The following is a 6,106-nucleotide window of genomic DNA, read 5'->3' as shown; positions in this document are numbered from 1 at the left end:
TTTTTTCTAGCCATGGAATATGGTTACTCCCACCATGACAGTCTGAGTGTATAAAGATCTCTGAGAAGATTGCCTCTTGGAATATGTATGTGCATATATGCAGATATGGACAAATAAGTTGACATACTTATAATGCCTGGACTAATGACTCGTATAAATGCAGTTTCGAATAATTTCAAGTGTCGGAAGATTTTTACCACCACAACCACCACCACCTTCACTACCACCACCACCTTCATCGATTCAGAGTCCAGACTCCCTGTGTCTAACATCAAGTAGAACAGGAGTGATGATCCACGTTCTCTTTCAGCACTTAATGAGAAGCCCGACGTTGGTAATGGCAGGAGATATTACCTGCCGGATGGTGTATTCCTTAGTTTCAACAATATATAACCCTTACTTATAGGCTGGACCACGGTGAGTCATTGGACGTGGTATATCTCGATTTTTCCAAAGCGTTTGATACCGTGCCGCACAAGAGGTTGGTACACAAAATGAGAATGCTTGGTCTGGGGGAAAATGTTTGTAAATGGGTTAGTAACTTGCTTAGTGATAGAAAGCAGAGGGTGGTTGTAAATGGTATAGTCTCTAACTGGGTCGCTGTGACCAGTGGGGTACCGCAGGGGTCGGTATTGGGACCTGTTCTCTTCAACATATTCATTAATGATCTGGTAGAAGGTTTACACAGTAAAATATCGATATTTGCAGATGATACAAAACTATGTAAAGCAGTTTATACAAGAGAAGATAGTATTCTGCTACAGATGGATCTGGATAAGTTGGAAACTTGGGCTGAAAGGTGGCAGATGAGGTTTAACAATGATAAATGTAAGGTTATACACATGGGAAGAAGGAATCAATATCGCCATTACACACTGAACGGGAAACCACTGAGTAAATCTGACAGGGAGAAGGACTTGGGGATCCTAGTTAATGATAAACTTACCTGGAGCAGCCAGTGCCAGGCAGCAGCTGCCAAGGCAAACAGGATCATGGGGTGCATTAAAAGAGGTCTGGATACACATGATGAGAGCATTATACTGCCTCTGTACAAATCCCTAGTTAGACCGCACATGGAGTACTGTGTCCAGTTTTGGGCACCGGTGCTCGGGAAGGATATAATGGAACTAGAGAGAGTACAAAGGAGGGCAACAAAATTAATAAAGGGGATGGGAGAACTAGAATACCCAGATAGATTAGCGAAATTAGGATTATTTAGTCTAGAAAAAAGACGACTGAGGGGCGATCTAATAACCATGTATAAGTATATAAGGGGACAATACAAATATCTCGCTGAGGATCTGTTTATACCAAGGAAGGTGACGGGCACAAGGGGGCATTCTTTGCGTCTGGAGGAGAGAAGGTTTTTCCACCAACATAGAAGAGGATTCTTTACTGTTAGGGCAGTGAGAATCTGGAATTGCTTGCCTGAGGAGGTGGTGATGGCGAACTCAGTCGAGGGGTTCAAGAGAGGCCTGGATGTCTTCCTGGAGCAGAACAATATTGTATCATACAATTATTAGGTTCTGTAGAAGGACGTAGATCTGGGGATTTATTATGATGGAATATAGGCTGAACTGGATGGACAAATGTTTTTTCGGACTTACTAACTATGTTGCTATGTTACTTGGGGTTAGACATCTAAGGATTTGGAATAGACGTGATCTCCTGGATGAGTAATGTGCGCACATCCCAATGCTCTGCAATTATCCACGTACTAACTGTTATTGGTTTGATCTTCCCGCAGTCCAGGGCCTCTGTCCTGCAGGTCTCCTTGTAGTATGGTAAGCAGTACTGTAGCCAAAGTTTGACCTGAGCCCAGAGGGACCGATGAAGGAACAGTCCTGTGTTATAAGCACATGCAGCTTATTATTGGTCGGTACAGTCCTCATTGTGCGGTAGCTGTGACTATCACCATATTTTGCTGGGCAGTAAGGTTTTCTAACCCTATTCTGGAGCTGCGGTGTTTATAAGTATTTATCACAATAACTGTAATAACTCACTGCGGTTCATTATTGGTATTGGGTGTATTTCACTCTCTGCTTCTGATGCTTATTTTGTTTACCACATTTCATACTGAAATTGGCCATTATAGATTTATATCAGACACTACGGTGATTTTCTTTGCGGATCTCTTTAAATATCTATGGTTTTTCTGATCTTTCAGATCATTTATATATTTAGTCTGGTTTTTTTTGCCTGGGACTTTGATTCCTGGCTTCTGTACCCACTCGGGGAGAGTTGCTTTGTTATTCTCCATGGTGCTGTCCTGAGGGACGTAATGGAAAAAGGGAATTAGACCTACCGGTAATTCGGTTTCCAGGTAGTCCTTCAGGACAGCACCCATAGTTCCCTCCCTTATGTTTCTCTTTTTAGGCTTGCACGGGATTAATCTACCGGCAGATTGTTCATCCTTTGGGTCACTATGGCTTGAAATTAAGATGGAGCCGTTAAAGGGTTTATTACACGTGTTTGTAAGGGCACGTTTAGACCAATTATTTCTATTCTTCGGTGGTACTTTGAAAAACACTGGAGGGTGGAGGTGGGAGGTTCCTTTTAACCTCTCTATGATCCTGTCCCGCTATAGGTCAAGGAAGGAGGTCCTCCATGGTGCTGTCCTGAGGGACTACCTGGAAACCGAATTACCGGTAGGTCTAATTCCCTTTTTCAAGATGATAATGCATCCTGCCATAGAGCAAAAACTCTGCAAACATTCCTTGAGAATAGACACATAAGGTCAATGTCATGGCCTGCAAATAGTACGAATCTCAATCCAATTAAAAATCTTTGGTGGAAGTTGAAGAAAATGGTCCATGACAAGGCTCCGACCTGCAAAGCTGATCTGGCAACAGCAATCAGAGAAAGTTGGAGCCAGATTGATGAAGAGTCCTGTGTGACACTCATTAAGTCCATGCCTCAGAGACTGCAAGCTGTTATAAAAGCCAGAGGTGGTGCAACAAAATACTAGTGATTTGAGTGTTTTTTTTTTTTTATTTGTTTTTCATGATTCCATAATTATTTCCCACAAAGTTGAGCGAGTCCATAATTTTTCCCCTCTGCTTGTTCTAAAAAAAAAGGTAACAAATACCGACTACATTTTTTGTTCTTAATTTATTTTAGTGTTTATTAAAGCCAGAAAGTTGTCATTTGAAATGACTGTAGTTTTGTGCCATGTCTGTGATCTGCTTTTTTTTTTTAATAAAAAAAAAATAACTGAATGAATATCCTCCACGGCCGGTGATTACGGTATATAATATTTGCCAGTGGTTGTAGCTGTACAAAACAATATTTTCTCTGATCGCCCATGACGGCACCACGGAGAGAGAGGGGATCCGCCCACCAAGGACAGGAAACCTACGGATAAAAAGGCGGTACCACTCTCCTGCATCAGTTGGTTTCCTGTCCTTGATGGGAGACCTACGGACTTACCAGTCGTCGTTGGAATTCCGGGGCCAACCAGTCCGATTCAGGCAGCTGGGGTCCCTCTGCCTCGGCTAGGGTGGTGACCCGAAGCGCCACCGCTGGGAGCCAGTGGGCCGACAGGGTGTGCGGGGGAGGTGACAAGGAGTTCGCGGTCACCTCCCCAGGTAAGATGCAGCAGCGGCAACATCCAGGGGGGTCCCTCTGTGGTTGCGGGAGGTGCGGCGTGGCCCTCCCCTAGCACGCGTCAGCCTGCACACTGCACGCCATCGGGTATGCAGAGCCACGCAGTAGGGTCTGCATAGGACCGGGGGTGCCGGTCAGCAGCGCCATATCTGCACTCCGGGCGGCCATCTTGTGAGTACGGCGCATGCCAGGAGTTGCGCTGGTCTCGCGAGACGCTGGGCTGGATCTGCGCAGGCGTCGGCGTTCGGCGCTCCTCGCCGTCGGCTGAGCGCTACTGCGCAGGCGTCGCCAAAAGATAGGTCGCTTGGGCGTTCCAAAGGCGCCGCAGAAGCGTCTGCGCAGGCGTCGCCAAAGGATGGGTCGCTTGGGCGTTCCAAAGGCGCCGCAGAAGCGTCTGCGCAGGCGCTCCTCGCCGTCGGTTAAGCGCTACTGCGCAGGCGCCGGGGAAAGCGGCGGGAGCTTTAAAAATGGGGGATTTACTTCCTCTCAGCGGCTCTGCAGTTTATCAGCAAGAGCCTTAGGAGCTACTAAGCGTCGCAGCATCAGGCGCAGCCAGCGTTATTAGCAGCAGACCAGCAGCAGTATGAGCGACCCGGCGTCTCCCCTGCCTGGATCACCTCCACCTACAGCATCGCCTCAGCAGCAGCAAAAAAGGCGACAGCAGAAAAGTTACCAGGACACCGGCAAAGAACGCCAAAGGTCTCAACACAGCAAGGAGTCCAGCACGGCGTCGGGGAAAAAGCCAGAGGCTGAGAATCCCCAACCGGTATTTATGGGTCCTGGAGGTGGTAAGTTGATCTTCGTGAAAGTAGAGACAGTAAGATTATTATTTGTCTCTTTTAGGGGAGGAAAAGCGTAGGTAAAACAAAGCACAAAGCCTGTGCCATCTGTAAAGAGGATCTTCCACCCGCATGGGAAAAGCAGCTATGCAATTCCTGCATACAGCAAACAGTATCTGAAAGCCTGCCTGGGTTTGCAACAGATCTTAAAAACCTGATTAAAGAACAGGTGGAAGACACCTTTAGATCCCTTAAAAGGGGAAAAAAACGGAGAAGGACCAGACACAGGTCCCCGTCCCCAGTCTCTAAATCTGACAGCGATAGTGCGAGTTCAGCATCCTCCGACTCCTCCTCCTTATCCTCCTCATCCACTTCTTCCTCAGGAGGTCACAATTGTTTCCCGCTAGAGGACACTGATGGCCTCATAAAGGCAGTGAGGAGTACTATGGGAATAGTAGACCCCCACCCCAAAAAGTCAGCACAAGACATCATGTTTGGGGGATTAGAACAAAAAAAGAGGAGAGCTTTTCCGCTTAACGAAGCAATTGCAGCGTTAATTAAAAAGGAATGGAAAAAACCCATGAAAAAGACTCTCCTAACCCCGAAAAGGAAATACCCCTTCGAGGATGAATCCTGTTCCTTCTGGGAAAAAGCCCCCAAATTAGATGTAGCAATAGCCAAAGCATCAAAGAAATTCGCTCTCCCGTTTGAGGACATGGGGGTCCTAAAAGACCCTATGGACAAGAAGGCGGACGCCTTCCTCAAGGGCTCTTGGGAGTCAGCGGGAGGAGGCCTGAAACCAGCAGTGGCAGCAGCTTGCACATCCCGCTCCCTAATGATCTGGTTAAATCAACTAGAGGGTCAATTAAAAGGGAAAACCTCCCGAGACTCGATGCTGAAAACATTACCTGTAATAAGGGGAGCGGCGGCTTTTCTGGCTGACGCCTCAGCAGACTCTATCAGGTTAGCCGCCAGGTCAGCAGTGTTCGCCAATGCGGCCAGGCGTGCCCTCTGGCTTAAAAATTGGCCTGGCGATCTGCAAACAAAAACAAAACTATGTACTATCCCCTGCGAAGGGGAGTTTTTGTTCGGTTCCACATTAGATGACATCCTGGAAAAAGCCGGGGACAAGAAAAAGTCTTTTCCCTCCCTTGGTCTCCCCTCTTACCGGAAGCCCTTTCGGAACAAGAGGTTTTTCCGCAAGAACCCTGGGAGAGGCCAGGGAAAGTGGGAGGATAAGAGGAACAAAAACAAGGGGTTCATCTTTAACAAAAACCCCACTGATAACAAGAAACCTTCTCAATGAAGGTTCGCCCCAGGTGGGAGGGAGGTTATCTCTCTTTCTTCCAGCCTGGAAAAAGATTACCTCCAGTCAATGGATTCTGAACATTATAGAATCAGGCCTGAGGCTGACATTCAAAAGATGCCCCCGTCCCTCTTTTATGATGACATCCATAAGATCTTCGGCAGAAGAACAGCTGGCTCTGGAAAACGAGGTCATCGAGTTAGTAAAAAAGGGTGTACTCCTGGAGGTTCCCCCACAAGAAAGAGGGCAAGGGTACTATTCCCCTCTATTCCTGAGGAAGAAACCAGACGGTTCCTTCAGGACTATTATAAATCTAAAGAAACTAAACGATTACCTGGAGATTCAAGCATTCAAGATGGAAACGATAAAGTCATCTATCAAGATGTTGTTTCCCCAATGCTTCATGGTGGTCCTG

This window comes from Ranitomeya imitator, chromosome 2, assembly GCF_032444005.1.
Source record: "Ranitomeya imitator isolate aRanImi1 chromosome 2, aRanImi1.pri, whole genome shotgun sequence".
Taxonomy (NCBI): Eukaryota; Metazoa; Chordata; class Amphibia; order Anura; family Dendrobatidae; genus Ranitomeya; species Ranitomeya imitator.
The sequence above is the reverse complement of the archived record's forward strand: the minus strand, read 5'-3'. Positions refer to the sequence as shown.